Below are 23,520 nucleotides of genomic sequence, written 5' to 3'. Positions count from 1 at the left end.
TTGTCAAGGTGCTGCGGATGCTCCTGTATACTCAAGGAAACATCCTTTAGCGCCAGCCACCGATGCTGTAACATACGGTCCCTGTTGATCTACAGGTACCTCCACTGGTTCCTTCCCCCATCCTTGACCTCCCTAGGCTGACCAATATACTGGGCTCATCTCAATATCGTCTTCGGCATAATCCTGAAGGGTAGCCTGACGTTCTGAATTATTATCAAACCTGTTGCCTCTATATTGATATTGGGGTCCGGAGGGGGTGTTGGACTGCCGCGGTTGCGTTTTTCCTGTGGCAAGGTTATCAGCTAATATCGGGCAATCCTTCTTCCAATGTCCCAGTCTTTTGCAGTGGGCACAAATATCAGTAGACTGGGGACCAGATCGATACGATTGCTGGTTCTGTACTGGAGTGTTTTGTGTTTTCGAGGTGTACCTGGCACTTTGCTGACGGACATTATCGCAAGGGCGATTACGGGTGTCTAACTGGCTAAGCAACACTTGTTCTTTTAATTTCTTCTTTTTAGTCTCCTTTTCTTCTTCTGCGTTTTTGTACTGAGCCTCATAACATTGTGCCATTGTCAGTATAGTGGCGGGTGTTGCTGCCAGCCAGCTACTTTCACTGGCCATAAGCCCATTTCCTACTGCTGGTAAGAGCCCTTTGACAAAAGTCTGAATAAGCAGGTGGTGACCAGTTCCGGTCGCTACATCCTGACCACTGAAATCAGTATATGCCTTTCCTAGTCTAGTAAAATAATCAGCGACTGAGTCATCAGTATTCTGTTTGCAAGCATTGAGAAGGGAGCGAGAGTTTTTAGTTTGGTTAACAAGTCTTTTCGGCAGTGCTAATATATCTTCATGTGGCTTTTCACCAGTTTTTCTCTCTTTTTCCCTTGTTTCCAGGTCTTCCCATGTACCATGGAAAGCTGCCTGATCGTTAACATATCTGAGTGGTTTCCAAAGCTCGGCTGGCAATATAAGACCAAAAAATTGAGTGATGTCAATTAGGGTCAAGGTATAAGTGTTCAGTATCTGCTAGACACTCTCATAGAATCCCGTAGGATTCTTTCTGATGTCAGGTATATCTTTTTGTAACTGTAACATCTCAGCTTTTGTCCAAGGAGTATACGCAAAGCTAAACATTAATCTGGAACAGGCATTCGGGTCATCTGGGTTATTCAGGACTGTTCCAGTACCCCGCGGAGGGACACAGATGGGGGCAGCCTCTATGACTGGCAACTGAACAATACTCTCTGTCTGACTATTGGAATGCAGAGTATTTTTTATTATTGCTAGTAATGCATTTCTGTCATTTTCCGTAGATTCACCAATGTGCAAGCGCCTATTTGTTTCCGGAAATCAAGCGGTACTTTCACCCTTTGGTCCTCCTGCTTGGCCATAAGGTGGTAAGCCATTCTTTCTAAAAAATAGCTCTCTTGTAAAATGTACCTGGCCCTCTGCTACGGCTAGGATGTCCGAAGGGGAGGCACAGTCGGTAATTAGTTTGTAAGCTATACGATCTATTTTTTCTTTTCCTCGTCCCTGAGTCTAGGAGAATGTGACTTTTTATACTCGCCCGGGTAGGAATCATAACTGCGGTCTGAATCTCTAACCTCCTTTCGGAGTCCCTTCTTGTCACATTTCTTCATGATTTTGGGAATAACTACAGGGGCAAGAGTTTCAGTGTCTGGGTCAGGTACCTCCACCTGAGCCGGTGGGGTTGGGACATCACAAATGGGAGCGTTCTGGGCAGGTGCTGGCTGCGGCTGTATTAATTGCTGTGTCTCATGATAAGCAGGAGGTCTAAAAGCAACATAGCATTGTGTTCGTCAATTTTTGGGGGCAGTAAAGGGTACTGTCATGTTGTGTTAAGTCGGTGTTCCCTATCACAACCTTCTATATTTCTCTCTATTTCTCGCCCTCTAAGGGTCGCCATTTCCTGTTGAGCAGCTTTTCTGAGGGTCTTATTCTCTCTAGCTTGAGCTCCTCTTTTTCTCTCATTAATTTCTTTTCGCCATCGACCAAAGGAAACGAACATACTCGATCGCACCTTCCGTCTATGCAACTGATCTTCCAAATATGTAAGTTTAGGTACCTCAAAAGAACCGAATTTTGTGTATTTCCACCATAATTTAGGATAAATTATTCCAGAAATACCATATTAGGGGTCCCCTCTGGAGGGGCTGGCTGACTTTCTTCTAATGTATTAACATGTGTGTTCTGTACTCCAAAACACATCACCAAGCTCGCACTCAATCATCAATGTTCGAAATCAAATGTGCGTACTCTTCTTATCTTCAAGTTATGTATATTAGTTCATAATTTTTAACTATTTCAATCATAGTCTTTTCATTATTCACTTTGTTGATTTATATTTCAAATTTGAGCCCAATGCATTTCGTTGGCAAAACCCAAAGAACGATTAAAACGAGAATAATCGAACACAAAAGCAACATCAGATTGAAAAATATGAAATCCACAATAGCGGTACATTTCAATGAAGCAAAACATAACCCAAGTCAGTTGAAATTTTGTATCCCAGAGAATGTCAATGTAATACCAGGAAGAGACAAAACCAACCAACTGTTGAGAAGGGAAATATTTTGGATTAACTACTTATGCACCCTTCACCCGATACGTCTCAATGAACGGATGGATTTAAGCTGCTTTCGATAAAGTAGTACAGCAATTGAACATGGACTAGTTACATGGTTTACATATTATTTTTGATACATTATTGTTTATACATTACTGTTCATAAAATATTGTGCATATAGCAGCATTAATGAGATTCCCAATGAGTTTTTGAATGTACAAACATACAGATGTTAATGTGACATCGTGAGTTGCCCTCACCAACCACATAGAATAAGTTGTTATGTTAATTTAATATTTATGCACTTTTGGAGTTCTATCCACATATATATCACAACCTTTACACCATTACGTGCCAACATACATCCAACTTATCCACGGGTTACATTCGCGCACTACTCGCACTAAAGTCTTTCTTTTGAAACAGACCCAACCTAAGTCTGTTCTCTAGTTCCTACCCACGTGACAGGACCAAACATCACATAGAAACATACCGTGAGATTTCGAACATACCGAAAGACGCCAACGAAGCACAAGACACAGCTGCGAAACGTCTAAAACAACCGGTAAGACACCGAGCGGATCTCTAATCTAATTTGTTAAAGTAATGCGCATACCGATAAACTTCTGTGCACTAATTTGAATGTTTGTGTTCATTCTTGCGTAGACCGAGCACGTTCAGGATTCAACTAACAGGTCAGCCTATTATAGGTATGAGCTTCGGCTAAATCACCTTGGACACACAGATTTATTTTAGTTTGAATACGAGCACATTAGATCACATAGCCGGCGCATGCAGTATAACGAATGAGCCTAATTACAACCAATCGTAAATACCACGGAAAGTAGTTTAAACCACCATGCACACAAATTTACGTTTATACACTTTACACACTTTACACCGGGTGTGGTGGCAACAACATATTGATGTAGAAATGTACGAGTGACTATTTGTATTACATACTTTCAGATGCTACAAAGTCCCCTGATGAAGGGCAGTGCGCCCTTAATGCATTGGGCTCAAATTTGAAATATAAATCAACGAAGTGAATAATGAAAAGACTATGATTGAAATAGTTAAAAATTAAGAACAAATAAATATACCTTGAAGATAAGAAGAGTACGCACATTTGATTTCGAACATTGATGATTGAGTGTGAGCTTGGTGATGTGTTTTGGAGTACAGAACACACATATTAATTCATGAATTTACAATCCTTGTGCCCTGAAGGATTTCCAGCCCAGCACCACCCACCTTGATAAACAGGAGACATTAAGATAAGGGAGAGTGCGACCCCACATACAAATTGGCCTAAAAAAAAAACTGACTTTCTTCTAACACATCCTGACTGCTCGAGCAACAACAACATCGTTTACAAAACTTACTAGAAACAGGCATGTTCACTGTACTTAAATAATATTTCTCTCAGAAACCAGAAAGTTCCCAATCAGGAACACATTACCTGTCCTTCGATCTTTGCAAAGATCGAATCAGAAACCATCAATCAAAACAGAAAAACAGACACATGCATGCGTACCTGAATCAGTATAAGAATTATTTTTATTTTGCTTGAAGTGACCCTACCAGAATACCCAATGTGTTTCTCTGCTCCGGGTGGTTCTCTTCCTTATTTTCCAGACAGACTAGACAGACCAGGAAGGGATTCCAGTCAGAACCGGGTCACTGTAGTCAGACACACCGTTGAGGGAAGGAGATACAGGCGACGTTGGCTGCGGAGACTCAAGTCTGCTTTCCGCAGGTGCACTCCTCAGTCACCGATCTTCTCCTCCTCTCCGGGTCGTCAAGCTGAGACCACTGAGTCTCTCATGGAGCCCCGCGTTGATGCGCCAACTGAAGAACCAGGGGTCTTAAAGGAAGACCACCCAGCAGTGCAGGGAACACCCAAGTCCACAGCTTCCTCCAAGTACGTTCAAAAATGGGAGACCACACCACTGGGATTGAAGAAACACAGGTTTATTAGTCTCACACAGGAATCTCTAGAGAAGGAAAAGTGTCCATGACCCACTGGAGGTAGGTAATGGGAGACTGTTCGACTTGCAAGGAGCATGCAACATCCTTTACAGGACGTGGACACTACCCTCGCAAATAGAAGGAACGCAGAAAGTCCATATAGCTTGCGGGATGGAGATACATATCACCTGCCCTTTGTCACGGAGTTGGATGCTGGAATGGGGCAGTCTAAGCCTTAGGCACATCACCTGCCTCTTGCTGAGTAGTTGGAACAGGAATGGCACCCGCGAGCGAGGTCATCTGCCATCTCAACATTCCTGGCACATTTCAGCATGGGTCAGCTCGAGGTGCAGGTACGTGGTCAGTGAAACAGAGGTGAAAATGTACGCTGTAGTCACAAAATGGTGGGGCACATGGCAACTTAGCAGATTCAGGTTTCACAAAGAAAGTATTTTAATTAAACTGGCTTACTTACACTGGCTTTAAAAACTGCATTTTGTTTGTGTTCTTACTCTGCTGAGGAGCGCTGCCTTTCTGTGCAGTCGGTTGTAGTAAAACTGTAGTCCTTCTTCTATTTGTTTCTGAAATGTCCCGAGTATTGGCTTTGAAATTCGGGTCGCCCTAGGCTTGGGGCATCAGTTGTTCGTGTTCCAGACCCTCTACACAGTACTACTGTGGTCAGCTGTTGTTGCTCACTCCAGGGCAGCTGAGGTCCGGTTTGCTGTTATGGGCTTTATGAACAATAAGGCCACTTTTCGCTTATCGTCTGGTGCTCGTGGTTACTTTGATTTATGCATACAATTCTCCCCCCTACATACTGGCGATTAGCAACAGAGTTTAGTGTAGAATGTGCTTGTTTCGGTTTTTGTAAGGACCCCCCAGTAGATACTAGGTGAAAATGTGATCAAACACAAATGGAAATATAGGAATACACACAAGGAAAGATCAGAATGTGCACATTCCAAGGCAGAAACACTATAGCCCATTGTCCTAAAGCAGAAATAAGTCAGAAAGTGACTTCAGAAATGCTGTTCAAGCCCAGACTCTCATACATGGATGATTGAAATGCCCAGCTTATTGGTCTCTCAAGGTCCACACAGACAACCGTGTCAGAGCACGACTCATAAAGGGCCTCGAAAATTTGATCAGATCTCTCCATCCTGATGGAACTCCACTGACTTCCCTTACTGGCCGTACCACCTTAAAATCCAGCTGCATGAATTACAAAACCATCACGATCAGAAACCCCACTTACCTTGCAGACAAGCTCACAACCTCTGGTGGGTCTCAGCATACCACAACCAGGACACCACCAGACATCAGATTCATTTTAAAAAAGGGAAAAAAATAAGGCAGCAGGCTTTCCATTTATGCGCCCTTGATCAGGAACAACATTCATGTTTCCACGAGTACCACCCCAACGCTGCCTCAATTCATGTAAGAGTTGAAGATGCACTCTTCAAGGAATACTGCACTACAATAAATCAAGAGGCCACGAACCAGCTACCTGGCCTATCACTGGTTGACTTTATGCTCGTCTTTGACCCTGTACAGTGCTGTGGTAAGCACTAAAGAAATACAAATACCATATACTTAAAGGAAAGAGCATTTTATTTGAAACTGTACAGGAGACAGGTGAGTTAGGAAGTTATTTTAATCTGAGGAGCAGATTTGTCTTCGAAGGCAGTAAACACACAGGGATCGCCCAGTTATACCACAAAAAAGTGACCACAGGTGGACATATTGAGGACACTAAGAAAGGTGGCTGAACAAGGATAAACACCAATACACTAAAATGCCAGTAGTAATACAAGTAACATCAATTAGCTTCTCGCTCCAGAGGACCTTACAGGGTGGGACATTTGTTAATGTATTTCTTCCAGCTTCATCTCTGTATTATCTATGCAGAATGTTGTCTGCCGTTCTCCTAGGAATGTTAAGTGAGAACCTTGTAAAGATTCCATGTGTCTCAGTTATCCTGTGGCTGTTCGTGGATGAGGTGAAATAAATCCATTGTTCTTTTATCTACATATTGTCTTCCTGATACACGTTATTTATGGAAAACACCACATTATTATGGGGCAAGAAGATTTCACCTCAACACTGAAGAAAAATAGGAAGATTTACTTTGAGAAATTTGAAAAGAAAAAGCATTCCTTCCCAGGGGCAGATAAAGAAAAGAAAAGAGAAATTATTCATTTCTCCAGCTGCAGTATATTGCGTTTGGCACCGGCGAGTGAGATAAAAGAAAGTGATGAAAACTCACAGTGAGGAGGAAGGAGGGAGGAATTGCTAGCGCTGTGGATGTTCTCAGTGCGTTCCAAGCACTGTCTACGGTTTTGACTGTGGTCCAAGGAAGCGTCTCAAGCGCATCACTTCATGACCAATTGGTGACAGTCTCACGTTTGTCTACTTGACAACTCTTCTCTCTCGAATTTGCATGGGGCACGCAATGCGTGGAATGCGTCTATGTCATTTAGTCTCGGTCTCAACAAGAGGCTTGGAATTTGTCCAATAAGTGTGGGAAACGGCACGGCGTGACTCAATTTTGTTCGTTTTGGAGTCTTTTCATTTGTTTCTATTAGCCTACAAGACTTCGTTGTTGCGAGTGATTTTATTAATTCTAACTGACTCTTCTTTCAGTGTCAACAGGCATCTGCTCTGTCACAGTGAGTTCTATGTCGGTGAATTTAGTGGATATACCAGGGGTGTTACAATTTCAATGAGGTCAGTGATAAACAATTTTTATTGGTAAGATACTCGGAGTCTGGCTTTCCAGAGTTATACTTATTGTGCTAATATTCGTTTAAAAACTATTCTTACGGAAGACATTTGCCAGCAATTACTCAGTGACTGACATACTCGTTTTGCAAGTTATAAAACAATTTCAAAGTTATCAGTCAACATAAAATCTGTGTCTGGTACACCTTATGTGGAAAACGGTGCGCAATGACTATTGAGTGAAAATATTGTTCAGTGACTGCACACTTGAGTATTTATTCATTTTCATGTATTTTAAAGTCCTTTGCCAGCACAAAATCGATGATTGGCACATCTATTAACTGAGGAATGGTTAAGAAGTATTTATAAAGATATTATTATTACAGCTTTAAGGTTGGCGAGATTAGATTGTAACATAGAATATAGTTAAAATGTAACTCAGCCACTGTTGTTTTTTAACAAGTCCAGGTGAACCAAATGTAAAATGGCAAAAATAGAAGAAGATATTTGTACATTATGCTAGGGTTTGTGGAACTAATCTAAGTGCTGAACGTAAACATTCTTTACTTCTACATTGCCTTGGAGGAAAGGGTCAGGAAGTTTTAGAACATCTTCCAGAATTAAGTGCAGCTGAACAAAGGAATCTCAATGAATATGAGATATGTATTCTTTAGTTAGATCGTCACTATCTCCCACCTCTCAGTACCATAATGGAAAGCTATCACTTTGAACTGAGAGAGCAAAAAAAGGATGAGTCGGTGGAAGATTTTCTTTAAGCTTTGAGAAAGCTTGCATCTTCGTGCAAGTTCGGTCCTGCTTTAGAAGAAATATCAGAGATCAATTTGCTTTGAAGTGTGCACATGATAACATCAGAAAAGAACTTTGGTTAAAAGATGAAACTCCTTCGGATGAGGTTATCACCATTGCGAAACAAGTTGAACATATGATGAAGTGTGTAGATGAACTTAGTGGTGAAAAGAATAAGGTGGTTGCTGTAGAAACGAACACTGAAGAAATCATATATCAAGTGGAAAAGAGAAAATCAACAGAGAAGGAGAAATGTAATTTTGTATCTAGCAATATGAATATTTTTTCAAGTGGGGGTAAGACAACCTGTTTCAGATGTGGTCGTTTTGGCCACTTAGCAAATTCCTCATTCTGTCTTGCCTTACGGGTTGTGTGTAACACTTGTGGACATAGAGGACATTTTGCTAAATATTGCAAAAGTAAAATTAATAGAACTGAATGTGCAACTAACAATAAACAGCCAGAAGTGAAAGTAGTTACATTTCAAGTCAGTGAAGGGAAAGTAGAACATCCCTCATATTTAATAGATGTTGAGGGAGTCTCACTAAATTTTTAATTGCATTCTTGTTCACATTTAACTATGTTGGGTGAAGACATTTTCAAACAACATTTGTCTGATAAAGTGAAACTTGAAAAATGCGAAGTATCTCCTTTGGGTTATGTTGGCATTCCGATTAGAATGTCGGGATGTTTTATGGCTACTATTAACCTTGGAGGCAAGGTAATTACAGGGAAAATATATGTGGCCAAGCATGGATATGCCCTTCTTGGTTGGGCACATCAACTTTTGCTTGGAGTACAACTTAATCCAAATGCTAACCCACAGGTTGAGGTCCAGGAAGTTAATGATCTGGCTTCAATGTTTGGTGAACAATACAAAGATGTTTTTAGAGACAGTCTAGAATGTCTGAAAGGTTATAAACATCATAATAAATTAAAGGAGAGTGCTATTCCTGTTGTAGCTAAAGTCAGGAGGATTCCAATAAATGAGCAAGAAAATGTACAAAAAGAAATAGACAAGCTGATTGACTTGGGGTTCATTGTATCTGTAGAAGCCACCAAATGGTTGGCCCCCATTTTTGTTGCTAGGAAGGCCAATGGCGATATACGTCTATGTATTGATTTGCGTTCCTTAAATAAAGAGGTGATCGTTGAAAGTAGTTAAAAGTGATGAGTCTTACTTGTGAGAATGATATTTCTGAAGACAAATTGTATAATGCTGTACCTTCACCTCTAATTTCTCTAATACTCCAAATGTGATCAGGGAGAGAAGTCGGAGAGTACGAAGACTTCCGGTGTGTGTGAAAGACTATGTATAAATGATCAGTTAATAATTTTCTTTTAGTCATTAGTGTAGCTGACCATTATTCGTAGTCATTACTCCTTTATATTACTGTTTTTTGTTATTGCATCTTTCTGTTATTGTTTTTGTTGCAGAGGAAGATGTGTGATATTTGTTAATGTATTTCTTCCAGCTCCATCTCTGTATTATCTATGCAGAATGTTGTCTGCCATTCTCCTAGGAATGTTAACTAAGAGCCTTGTAAAGAATCCATGTGTGTCAGTTATCCTGTGGCTGTTCGTGGATGAGGTGAAATAAATCCATCGTGCTTTTATCTACATATTGTCTTCCTGATACACGTTATTTATGGAAAACACCACACAGGGCTGTCCTTTTGTCCCACCCATCGCAGTTTAACAGCCTATTTACTGCTGAGAGTAGAGAAGAAGGTATGGACTGGAAACTACAGGAAGTAAACTGGGATGTTAGAGTGCTGTGTATCTCCTGTTCCTGCTTCTGTTTTCATGACCGCTGAGACTAGTGGTACCAACAGCAGTGCTTGGGGTGCCAAAGGGCATACCTGGGCCACAGCTGCTTCCCCATCTTAATATTAGTGAGAAGATTCAATGATAAAAAGAATTGGGAGGAAAAAAGGCAGTAGTTTCTTAGCTGCCACAGGCCTGATGCAATTCATAAAAATGCTTATTTATAATTTAAGCAATGGTAAACAATCACACCACGACACAGAGTTAGTAACACATACAGATACCATGAGATAATCTGACGCAGACCTGAGGTGACAAGAGGCTACTCCCTTCATGTTCTGAGAGGCCAAGCAGGGTCCAAAATTCATATAATTAGGCAAGGAAATTGGCAGATGGAGGGTACTGGAGTCTCTTCCCTGACATTTTGTGTCAGTCTGAGTACTTTAATAATTTTTTTATTTTAGTCTATTTCTTTTTTAAATTACAATTTTAGGCAATAAGAACTTGTGTGGAATAAGATCCACTTATTGTTGCATAAAAGTATATACCTAATCTGTTCATGATTTTACATGCAGATCTATTAATGTACATAAAACCATAATTGCATCACAATATAAAATACTTCATCATATACAATATCATTATAAAGTACTTACAAGTCCACTAAACTCTTACCACTAAGAAATCCTAAATGAAGAATTCTACCTTTGTTTTAGATCAGACGAGTGCAGTGAGAAAACACAGGAGCCCACAACACCCCCTCCAAGCTTCTGCTGTTGTTCACACGTGTAATATCTTAACTTCCATTCTTCCCAGGGGCTTCTTCCTACCGCTCTCTTCTTCTACACTTCCATTTCTCTTACCATCTCCTGACCATTTCCATTTCATCTGAGATGTCTTATGCTCCTGCTCGACGCACTGTAACATTCCCCTCCTCCTCTGTGTATCATATTTCCGTATTTCCATTGTTCCTCTTGCCCTACAGCACATCTTAACGTTCTATTCTTTACTACCACTCAATGACCTTCCACCTCTGTGATCTTCGCTTCCATCCCCCACTGACCTCCCTCCTCTCCTGATATATGCTTCCATCCAATGCAATCTCCTCCTCTCTCATATTTACTGCCATCCCTCCCGAACCACTTGCTTTTGTCATCTGAACACTCAGTTTCTCCGTCTGCCTCTCCCCATTCTTCTCTCCTTCGCTTCCATCCTTCTGATTGTCCCTCCTGCTACTCTCCACAGCTTTACTTGTGAGTACATCCCAGGATTCACCCGTTCGGTTCTCACCTTCATGTATTTGTACACCACACCCTGTACTCTCCAATCTGAAGTTTTACTCCACACACCCTTGTTTCGCTCTTCTTCCCTCTCTGCCTATGCTCTGAAAGCACTCTAAAGTAAGTAAACGGCAAAACATAGTATATGGAACTCCACCTAAAGATGAAGTAGATATACTAGCGATCCACTTAGACCCTGCTTCAATTTGAAAGGATAGATTTTCTGATCTATAAACACCCTTTACAACCCAAAAAGTATGTGTGTTTCAAGGTTGTGTTAAATAATTTCATTTTCATACAAAGTTAATGTGTACTAAGGTGCAGCTATTATCAGCAAATCTCTTGTGCCAACAAAATGATTAATACAATCTTATGAAACTCCTTTAGGAAGGTGTTTACTGAACAATGCTCATATTTCATATCATTGAAGAAATAGTTAAGACATTATGATTTATTATTTAGGGCCCCATGAGTTCTGCACGTGAAGGAAGGGCCATTTGTAGACACACAGTTATCAAAGCGGGACCATTGCTTGGCATAATCTGCCTTACCCGTGTCTCTGAAGACCGGATATGAAATTTGTCACTTTAATAATAATAATTAGACCTATCAAGTTCAGTTAGGAGTGGTACATGGGGTTATGGTCTCTGGTCCTGACGAAAAACATTAGGGGTTAGGCTTGAAACATGTAGACCAGGAGATAAACACCCATCATAGTGTGAGTCTCCATTCGCCCCTTTTTAACAGTACCAGTTAAGGGACTTAATAAAAATTAGACTCCACATAGCAAGGTACTTTTTAGTAAAACGCACTTACTTGACCCTCCAACTCCCATCTCCTCATAGTCAACACCCTACAAAGTGCTCCCACGTCTCCGTCGGTCGTAGCATGCTCCGTCCCGCAGCATGGTGGGAAGAACCAGATGATGAAGCATGCCACCATGGGTCACTTTTGTAGTTGAGGGTTATTTTAAGAAAACGAATTGTTTTCTCTAAATCATCAATAGGATGGTCACTCTAATCGCAAGTGGACATCAGCAATCAAAGACCATACATAGAGGCAACATACTAACAATCAGCAGGAGAGGTAGAGGCCAAGATGATTTCATTTTATACCACTGTGCTTACAATGATTTTCAAGACATTGTGTATAATATTACAAGCCTGACCAGAAACAGCAGCAAAATGTGAATTACCAAAACAGGCACAGAGGTGCATAAACATGGAATTCAACATCTTCTGGCAACTGATTAACTAGAAATACGATAACATTGGTATTATGTCTATATTCTGTGCATGTACTTCAGCACTTCATTTGACTTATACCAATAAAGTAGGCATGCAAGCACATGTGCAGGACTACTGGAATTATGTGATTCTGCAGCCGCTGCTTTTTCACATACTTATGCATTTGCCGGATATGCTACATAATCCTTCATCTGCTGCGTAATCTGCACATTTTAACGAAATAAAAATATTTCTAGCCCAAAAGAATCAAAAGTTACTAAAAATGCAGCGCAATGTGTTCACGTGAAGTGGAAGGCCCTTCGCAAAGGTTAACTACTCATCTTTTAGTTGCCTAGTTCTTTATTTGGTTGTTAAACTGGTACTAACAAGGTGAAATATTTGGCCAGACAGTAGTCACTTGTGTAAAAATTATAAAATAATGATAAAGTAATACTATATAAAAAATGTGCTGCATTATGCCGCATAATTTGCCTTTCTTTGTCTCATAATTTAGTGAACCCTGCGACATAATTTGTTTCTCCCTGCCGCATAATACCAGTGGCCCTGCATCAGGCGCGCAACACCCATTGGGCTCACGGGGCTTCAGCCACCCCCGTCGTGTGTGTCAGCCCGGGCTGACACAGCTTCGCGAGCATCTAATTGCAGCCGCACCCGAGTAGTTAACAGGTCTTTAAAAGACCATTTACTCGTAAATGAGGCTTTTGAGAAAGAAAACGCGACGCAGACCTGCTTACATATTGCAATTACAATTAGGAAATGACGTGGGTTAGGCACGCTCTAAAATAAAAGTGGACTTGTACATTTGGTGAGCTAAACGCACAGTGACGATTTCCTCTTTGAATATGCAGCACATCTTGGTAACTATTTGATGGCGCTTTGGTTTCACTATAGTAGAAGGGCTGACATAGTTTCCTTCGGTAACTGTTTTGTCTTTGGGGCATTTTAATTGGAAGACGCGGGGGATAAGGTGTAAATAAATGACAGTATAATCTGTGCCTGCCAAAACATCACATGAGCGCAGGAATGTACAACTTGCAATCTTGGTGGCTGTACTGGATGAGGCATAGCCTTTGCATTCATATTATATGTGAAGTGTTTGAAGTGTTAACCGTCACATAATAATGGGAGTAAGAATAGCTCTTGTTTGCAGTCAGAGTGCTTCCACGTGGGAATTATGGAATGTATTTCTGTATTTATTTTTCAATTTACTGCAGCATGAACCAGGCCGTTAGGCATCAGAGCTCTACTACCATTTACACAAGATGACATCATTGTGCCTTGGGGGCCTGTTTCTTGCTGTTGTTGTGCCCAGGCAGTTAAGTGTTCGAAAATAAAACTGCAACATCAAGGCCGCTTTTAGATGTCTGGGTCTAGATAGAACGTCACAGGCAGGAGCCGGTGAATTGCCATCAGCGTCACCATAAGTGATGCAACATATCTGAGGAGTGTCTGTAGCAGTGAGACAATATTCACTGAGATGATGGGGGTCCATGTCCTGTACCTCGGTCGTGCACATCCAAGTTCACGAGGAGTGGACACAGTAGCAGTGGAATAGTAACATTTCTGAGTCTTCCGCGCAGCTCAAACATTTCCTGCTCTGACAACACTGCGTGAATTCTCTTCTATAGCACACACTGCATATTAAGTCACATCTCGGCCATTCTTATTTGTATAATAAAATATTTAAGAAAACATTGGCTGAGAGAAGCGGCGTATTGATCTGTTAAAGGTTTTCGTAGTGCGCCCTGATGGGTTCGGCCTGGCTCGCTGACTGGTATGTGTGATGCATTCACAAGGCCCCGTGGCAGCAGAAGGAGCCTCGTATGCCACCTGAACATAATATATTTTGCTACGACTATCTACAGCACTCCAATGCCTTACTAAATAAATGCACAAAACAGAAGAGCTTTAAAATGAACTAAACAAGGATTTCATGATATGATGTTCTCCTTTCTCATAAGGGGTCAGGTCATTCCATATTGTGATTGAATGTGGTATCTTTCGCTGCTTGAATCCTGCCTACCTATCAGGCCACTTCTCACACATGCACTTCTACAAAGGGGACTCTTTGTGCGGGTCCTATGTGGGTCCGTAACACCAAAATATGTGTTTTTAGTGCCTTCTTAAAGCAAGTCAAGTTGGACGGATAGCTCAGCAATTCTCGGAGAGAGTCCAGATCTTACTGACCGAGTTGATTGGCACTGTCACTCTCCTCAGAGCATCGCAACACTTCTTACTGACGTAGCTGTGAGCGCTTTATATATGGTCTCAATCAATCAATCAGATAGATGGGCCTGGGGCAGAAAAAGCTCTGAAGCCTTAATTTTAAAGTTGACTTGTGGGACTTTCAAAAACAATTTATCCTGAGTTCTTAGATTTTTTATGTTACAGTAGAGTGAGATTCTGCTGGATAGATAGACGAGGACCAAGCACATATATTCATCCTACAGCAGTGTATACATGTATACATCCAGCAGTCAAGTTTGAATAGGATTCCATCTTATAACTGATAACCAGTGAAGGGATTTAGAGCTGCTGCTGTACCATGATCGCTTCTACCCAACGCTGAGACAGGGGAGACATTCTGGACCATCTGCAACCGATTGAGCCATGAAGCTGGAGGGCCATTGTAGATGCAGTTATATTAATACAGTCTCAAGTTAATAACAGCCCCCGCAACTTCAAGGCAGAAGAGAGTGAGTGCATGACGTGTCTCACCTTTGCTTGTTGGTAGCAGCAACTCTTAATTACAAGCCCTTGCTTACCTAGAGGCGTGATCTGCGTCACATTTTGGCCTTAGATACCGTCTCTGTCTTTTACACAATTGTCGGTTTGGGGAAGTTGCGAGGAGGGTGTCTCTCTCCTTGGTTCCAATTAGGATTATAAATGTCTGGGGATAGATGGAGTTCACAAAGAATTCACAGCTTTAATGTTCCTTAGTACTAATATACTACATATTTAGGTGCTTTTATTACACAGAATGCAGCAGTATATGAACCCATATTTCAAAGGGATTGCCATTGAATATAGATTTCATCATCAAAATGATATCCCCCAAACCACTATGCAGAGCTTTACATTGTGAAGAATATTGAGAGTATGTGGCTTGGAGGACCACATTATGCAGTAAGGTTATCTAATTTGTGTCTACAAAATTGCAATTTAGGTAGCACATTATATATATATTTTTTAATTTTTAGAGTTTTATATAGCATAAACTAGACCCGGGACATCGAGTATCAGAGCGCTTTACATGAGCACCAGATGTACACATTCATTTTTGTTACAGATGTACACATTCATTTTTGTTAGGCACTGGGAGATTAAGTGATTTGCCCAGAATCACAGAATGTTGAGCATCGTTGCTGAGACTTGAACCCGGTTCCCCAGGTCCAAGGTCCACCGCTCTAGCCGCAAGGCTACATCATTAGCTAGAAGCAACATTCTTTGTTAATTCTAAATAATAGGTAGTAAAATGATATGGCAACTATGGTAAATCTATAATTATGTGGTAAACCCTGCAGCCATTGCATCACATAAATCCGAGGTCCCTCACCATTGCCCACTGTTGTATCAACAATTTATTCATGCAAGTATATAAAACCTAAACATTTTAAACATGGTTTTCAAGCTAACTATCCAACACAAAGATGTAATATAAAACTGCATAACACTAATGTGTAATATGTAGCCATCTCTCTCTCCAGGCGTGCAACGCCCATTGGTCTCAAATGGCTTCAGCCCCTCCCCCCTGTCGTGTGTGTCAGCCCCGCTGAGACAGCATCCTGGGCACAAACACAGCCACACCCGAGTACTTCACAGGTCTTTAAAAGACCATGTGCTTGTTAATGAGGCTTTGTTGGTTTTTCACCCATTTTTAGAGAGCCCCTGCATCTCCACTCTGCATACTGCTGGAAGAATTAGCCCCACCCGAAATTTTTCTTAGCCACCCCCCGAAATTAGTCTCTAGTTGCGCCTCTGCCCTGCATGTATGTATATATGAGTTCTTTGGGTAGCTCAAACACCCACCCTCAATGCAGCAGAAAACAACACAGGGTCCACGGCATATGCAACCAATGTGTGACTGGAGAGAGATATGTTTTTTAAGACTGAAAGTGGGCCATTACCACGATCTGATGAAGCATGGTATTTTACCCTGTATTGTATGGTTTAAACAATGTCTCTTTTCTGGCTATAGACACATTTTACAGTCAAATAAGAGTTACTCTGAGACAACTACTCACTGTAGCAATGCGTCTAGTAAGTGCCACTGTCTGCGTTCCCTGGAGATCTGCAACTAAGTACACAAGCTCCGAACACCAAGCCACGTTCACCGACAGCTACGTGTTCGCTCGCACGCCCTGTACTACGAGAGAAATCAATGCACTCGAAGAATGACATTTAAACAAGCACACACTGAACAAAAAGCAGAGGTTCATGCATGCCAAGCATTACTTTCTCTATTTCTGAAGTATTTCTTCACGTGAAAAATAATCCATATAAAGTGAAAAAGCAAACGCTTGCATTACTTCATCTGCACGTTGTGGGAAACGGACTGCTGTAGAGACCGGTGTCGAATTTTAAAGACATGCTGTTTTATATATTCTGACGAGACTTTATCATATTTGTATGTTGTATGATTTAAACATTGTCATGGCTTGGCTCGTGCGGGGGCTCTTAGAGACAAGCCAGACCTGTGATAGGATGTGGTTCGCCTGTCCAGGTTACGTTGTTGGGTCCCCCACCTCCATGGTCAGCCAACGCAGCCGTTTTATACAACAGCAGGTTGCATTATGCGACGTGTAATTTTGTTTCTAATACCGCAAGTACTGGCTCAAAAACCACAGCATACACTGTGCTGGACTGCCTCCAGATGTTATACGTGCTTATTGGGCACTTGACAGCTATAGCCTTCACTGTCTTTACTAATGATAGAGGTTTCAAAATTGCTATTCGTGCATGATAACCCTGTGCGATTGAGTCACACATCAATTTCACAAAAACAGTTGTGTACCAGGAACATCTCCCAGTAAATACTGGCTGAGCAAAAGCACGCTTTACGACTTTATATTTACGGCATATATAAACTCAGATGGTAGCTGCCAAGAACAGCTTTGCAGCTAGTGTCACCCTTCATACCATCCCTCCACAAATGTCTGTCCCATGGGACTTAAAATAGTTGCATTGCTCCTCTTCACGGGGTCCACGTACCACAGATCTTTCTCTGTCAATCGCTCCTTTTCCACATGACACATTCCAAACGCCCCCTCCCCCCTTTCCATGGGTCATCAGTTGCCAGACCTCCTGTACTATGGGAACCGTTTCCTTTCTGAGTGATCCCCGTTTCCCTGGCAACCATTTACCATGCCACGTCTCCGAGACTCTTCTTTCTGATCCCAAAGGATCACCAGTCCCCATAACATCCCCTCTATTAAGGATTTCCTTACTCAGGTCCCACACCTTGCCTAACAACCCTTTAACGTGCCAACCCATCTCCTACTGGATTATCTCTTCTAGGCACCTCCTGCCAGAGACCAACTTCCGGTTTAACTTGGACACCCCTTTCCCAGAACCCCAGTCCTTTTAGCAAGGGCCCCAACGTTCCCAGAACACCCTTTCCTTTGCCCACTCCTCCGCAGGAGACCCCAACTCAGGCTGGGGGCTGTGCGAGACCACCACTTTCCACATGGCCTGTTCCAAGCCACCCCTTCTCAACAAGTATCAAAGACACCCCCTTTCCAAGAGAACACAAATTCAAGTGCCCACGTCATACTTTCCCTTTCAAAGGCACCACTTTTTGAAGATCACCACTCCCCCAAGACTCCAATCACCCCTATTTTGATCCCCCTTTTCCCGGGGCTCTTCTCCTGGGATCTTCTCCTACACCCCAGTCCCAGCGCCCCCTCTCCACTTCCTGACAGCCGGGCCCTCACCTTCATAGGCTGGCAGGGGGTGTCTGCTTCCCACTTAGACGTCAATCCCCAGTACTCCTTCCCAACTGGGGAGCTTGGTGTCTGTCGCCTCCTCTTCCAGCTGGTGCTGCCCCTGCCCGCCTTCACCTCCTCCCCTCGCTCGCGATGTGAGTCTCCAGCGAGGGGACACCGCCGCGCACCCCCCGGCTCCGGAGGTGGTACTGGCCGCGGAGTCAGGCAGCGTCGGGCAGTGACAGGTACCGAAGCTGTCCCAGTAACCGAGGAAGTGGAGGGCTCGGAGTCACCGGTCCGGCGGGTCACGTGACCAGGAAGGGGCGTCCTCAAACGCCACCAGTCCACGCCTGCAAGGAACGGTGGCAGTCTTCCCAGGCAGCTGGCACGCCTAGAACGTCAACACTAGAACACAACACTGGCATGTGGTTCTCATTAGTTATTGTGCTCGGTATCAATCCGTCTTCCTACACTTCGATAGGGAAAGAATGATAATATGGCTGGTGTCTTTTCAAGCAACATTCGGGCCTTATCTCTAGGAACCTTTTGGGACGATAAGTAGTTGAAGTATCGGTGTACATGCACAATTGCCACCATTGCCTCATGTAACGTAACGTTTGTTCTTGTGTTTTGAGTGTCTGCTATTTATTGCAGGATATTTCCTCTACTTGTGTGTAGCTAAGGTGCCCCCTGTTTACTTTAAGGCCCAAGAGGAGGGGGAAGAAAGAGAACCAGAAATGACAACCTCTTGACGGATCTATATAATTTAAGCTTCGGTCATAGCTCTATGTGTTTAAGCATATACAGCACAGAAGCATGAAAAGATAGACTCAAATCTAGCTTTTTGAGCTATCTTTATTTATGCAAAAAACGATTGATTTTTACTTTTTTCTAAATACATAAAACACTTTTTTTGAAAATATATATCCATTAGAGTAATTTTGACTTTTTATGAACAAACAATTAAATCCAAAATTTTAACAAAATGAGCTAAATCGACCCCCACTAAAAAGTTTTGTGAAAATCAAAAACCAATCATTCCTGCAGTCTCTCTCTCATTCATTCTACTCATACATTCTAGGACTCATACTAGGTGAGAAGTGTAAACGCAAATCCACATCTGAGAAAAACAACACATTCTACTTTGTATTATTTATACATGGGAGATCATTTTTCCAATTCTCAGACGTGTGTAGGAGGCCTACGCGCGTTTCAGTGAAAGCTGGATGTTGTCACCTTCATCAGGGCCGGAAACGTGTTGGTTCCAAAACATACGAGATGGGGGTCTCTAAAAACATCTGATTCTAACAGTGCAAAATCACTGAAGGGTTAAATCTGAGCCTGGACTGCCAGTTAGTCCAAGGGGCCAGAAATTATTTAGTATCTCAATAGAAAGATTAGAGTCGTTGGAGCCGTTCTTTACAAAAGAGTTATTCTGCGCCGGGACATGCGAGTCTGAGATCGTATCTGCTGCTCTGCAATCTTGTATACAGCTATGATAATGAGTTAGACGGTACCACTGGGGTGCTTCCAAGCGTCTGTGGTGATATTAAGGATTGATTGATTTTGCCACCATTCTGTAAGTACGCGTGGGTCACGGCATAGTATTCTTGCAGTCCTCCGGTGCGGCAGGTCAAGAGGTTGTCATTTCTGGTTCTATTTCCTCTACTTGTACTTTGCACGCTTTTGTAACATGCACACATGTCACGTTTTCCTCTTGTAACGTATCGTTTGCTACCTCTTGCATTTTGTTTGCTCTTGATACATGCACAAGTGTCACTATTGCCTCATGTAACGTAACGTTTGCTGTTGTAACATGCTCACTTGTAATTTTCTCCTCTTGTATCATTACTGTTCCTTTTGTGAAGCGATCTGACACCTTCGGGTAAAGTCCATGCTGTATAAAACGCATAAAATAAAATAAATAAAATAGATGACTTACCTGTCATGTTAGTCGAGCATGGTTAGGTTCTCCAAATTGTGATTTTAAAATAAGGGTAACGATCTCACATTGGAAACACAGCAGAACACAAATCGTCTTTTTTCCAGTGCTTAATTTAAGCCGGTAGTTTCCGATGCCCTACACCAGCACTTATGGCAGTCTGCACATGATGGTATTGCCAGTCGAATTGAGACATAAGGGAAAAAGCTGTTTATTAATTCAATAATAAATGGCTAATACCTACCACCGTGGCCGTTTTTATAGCTTTGGAGGTCTGGAATCGTCACACTTTTAAGAGTGTGATGATTAGTATTGTGCTGGTGCTCGGTAGGGTTAACTCCAATGCTCCTTTAATGTTGGAACAGAAAGAAGTGGAGCGGGGCATTTCAGGGCTTGCATGCAATAAAGCTCCAGGTCTGGATGGTATTCCACCAGAACTTTTTAAAGCAAATTCACTCCTGTGGGCCCCAGTTCTGATGGCGGTGCTTAATGCGGCAGCCGGGACCGGCTGCCTGGATTCTTAGGGCACCTCGACAATCGTGCCGGTCTTCAAGAAGGGGGACCGCTATAGTACTTTGTCAGTGGCGGCTGGTGACATTTGAAAGTGGTAGGGCGTAAATGTTCAGGATGAATGACTGGTAGCGAATGACATTGTTTCTGTACTCCGAGTGTATACTAATAAATAGAAACGTATTTCATCGCCGTGCAGCTTGCAAATATTGAATGTGCATTATTTATCATAATTAGATCGTCATTTTCTCTTTCATAGGTGATTAATATTTACTGCCTGGTCTTAGAATGTGCAGAAATTGTTTCACGGAGGAGTATTTGTTTCTCTGATATTTTGCAGTGAATGGGGTCCCTTTTGGCACAGTTCTGATTAGCACCCATGATTTAAGCATAGGAGAGTCGTTAAAAAATGCATGGGTCTAATGGCGGCACTTGGGGTTTCAATTAGTTCGCGCTACAGAAGGGGATTGTCGACTCTAAGCGCTTCCCACCTGCTGCCAGGCCGCACAGCGCGCGGCGGCAGGCCTGCATGAGGCAGGTGAATCGAGCGCCGAACCACTTTCACAGCCCAAATGTCACCAGCCGCCACTGCCGGCACTTCTCAGCAGGTAACGTGATAGTACCAGCACTTCTCAGTAGCAAACAGTTGCTGTGGGCCACTGCACTGCTATATTTCCATTACAAGCACTGTGCGTGTATGCAGGGGACGACAGTGCGAAGAGGACCAAAACAAAAGCCCTGGTGTGTCAAAGTGCAAAAAATGTACAGCACTTTGCTACTCACTAATAAGCGTGGTAGAAAAAAAGCAAATAAAGTAACCCTGGGACGCTAGATTTGACCTCCTTGCTCCTTAATTTACTTTATTGTGGCACCAGTGGGTGGACATAAAAGAATGCTGAGTAATTGTTGGGCGCTGGGAAACGCTTGACGCTGATTGCTACGGTGACCCAAGGTTGGCAAATTGGAAACAGCGACATGAGCATGGATACCTTGCCACTTGCCAGTACCTTCATCAGCTAACAATTTTAACAATTCCAGATTGACTAAACTTTAGAAACCTCACTGGCAGCAATGGGACACCTTGTTCACAAGCCAAGCCAGCACTAAACGTAACCATTTATGAACCCCAATGCAGATCCACCAGCTGGAATGGCCCTGTAATTACTCCGACTCCTCCACCAGCTGCCGCGATTGCCAAACTGCCATTAAGGTGCGCCAGCTCCAGGAGACAACATGCCAGCTCCACTGCACACCCTCACCACGCAAGCTAAGCAAAACACATGTTTGGCATTGGCAAAAATAAATATAAAAAACTTACCTTGGCTAGTTCCCGCGCTGACTCCCGACTCGAGTCCCGTCCGAGACTGCAGACTCCCGCCGTCCTGCATTTAGAATGCCGCCGCTGCGTCTGACATGGTTGTGTGGGCTCTCGTCGTCACTGAAGGCTGCAGGCAGCCTCCCTCCCCTCCATGGCAGCCGGCGCTGATTGGTTCGGCCGGCTGCCCTAACAGCGTCATTTCTCCTAGTCTGCATCCTGCAGAACCGAGAGTCGGAGGTGGCTTGGGGGGAGCGGCTTGCCCACTGTTGCTAATACTGTCTGTTTGGACAGCCTCTCAGGCTGTCCAAACAGTCAGTATTAACTACAGTGGGCAAGCCACTCCCCCAAGCCACTCCCCCCTGCCCTGAGGCTCGAGGAACAAGGAAGTTCTGTTCTGCTGACTGCTTTCTCGCCGTGCGAGAAGGGCAGGCAGAAACAAATGGTAGTTATAAATAAATAACTACCATTTGTTCCTGCCTTCTTCTCGCACGGCGAGAAAGCAGGGGGGGCGGCGCCCAAACGCCCCCATGGTAGAACCGCCGCTGTACTTTGTGTTATCGCCCGATCTCCCTTCTTGTTTCCGTGGTTAAGGTTGTGGGTCGGGTGTTACTGGGAAGATTATCCTCCTGGGCAGCAGAGAATAAGATCATCTCTGAAATACTGTACGGGTTCCGACCAGGGCGGTCCACCTTGGCCCAGTGCCTTAACCTGTATATGATCCTGGGGAAGTACACAATCGCCCGCCAAGGTATCATCTACATGGCCTTCATGGATCTTTCCCCTGCTTTCGATTGTGTTAATCGGGGGAAATTGTGGCCATCCATGAGGGCCATGGGGGTGGAGGCTAATTTGGTTGACTTCCTGGAGGATCTACATAGGGACACCGAGGCCAACATTAGATTTGCCAAGGGCCTTCGAGTATGCAGGGATTTTAAAATAGAGAGAGGGGTTAGGCAGGGTTGCATCCTGGCCCCCTTCCTATTTAACTTATACATCAATGACCTGGAAAAAACTCTGGTAAATACAGGGGCCGATTTCCCTTACGTGAGGCGACGAGGTCTGCCCATCCTGCTATACGCGGACGACGTGCTCCTGGTCACCAGGATGGCAAGAGGACTATAGACCCTACTTGATACATTCCTGAGTTTTATGAATAACCGTGACCTTGCAGTCAACAACTCTAAATCCTATATAATGCAGGTCGGGATTCGCCCGAATAAACAGTACACTTTTAAAGTGGGTAATGAGAATGTTCCAGCGACCACGTTATTCTCTTACCTGGGTGTCTTGGTAGACGATCGGTTAAGCTGGGGGCCCCTGATTAAGAGGAAAAAAGGGGAGGTAACAAGGGCAAACGCCGCAATTTTGAACTTTGCTGCGAAGATGGGTAAGCGCCCAATAGCGGCAATGGTGAAAATATATCAGGCTAAAAGTGTTGCTATT

At 43.0% G+C, this 23,520-nt stretch overlaps 1 protein-coding gene across 1 annotated transcript in view; it reads right to left on the bottom strand.

Moving 5' to 3' along the window:
• Positions 1-18,568, bottom strand: part of ATP7A (ATPase copper transporting alpha) — a 568,605-nt gene extending 550,037 nt beyond the window's left edge. The window contains exon 1 of the mRNA XM_086918413.1: positions 18,317-18,568. The gene's annotated coding sequence lies outside the window, so the exon portion shown is untranslated. The remainder of the gene's footprint in view (positions 1-18,316) is intronic.
• Positions 18,569-23,520: the final 4,952 nt, after the last annotated feature.

The sequence above is a fragment of the Lissotriton vulgaris genome, chromosome 4_1 (genome assembly GCF_964263255.1).
Source record: "Lissotriton vulgaris chromosome 4_1, aLisVul1.2, whole genome shotgun sequence".
NCBI classification, from domain to species: domain Eukaryota; kingdom Metazoa; phylum Chordata; class Amphibia; order Caudata; family Salamandridae; genus Lissotriton; species Lissotriton vulgaris.
Note: the sequence above shows the minus strand (reverse complement) of the source record. Positions and strands in the feature narration are given on the sequence as shown.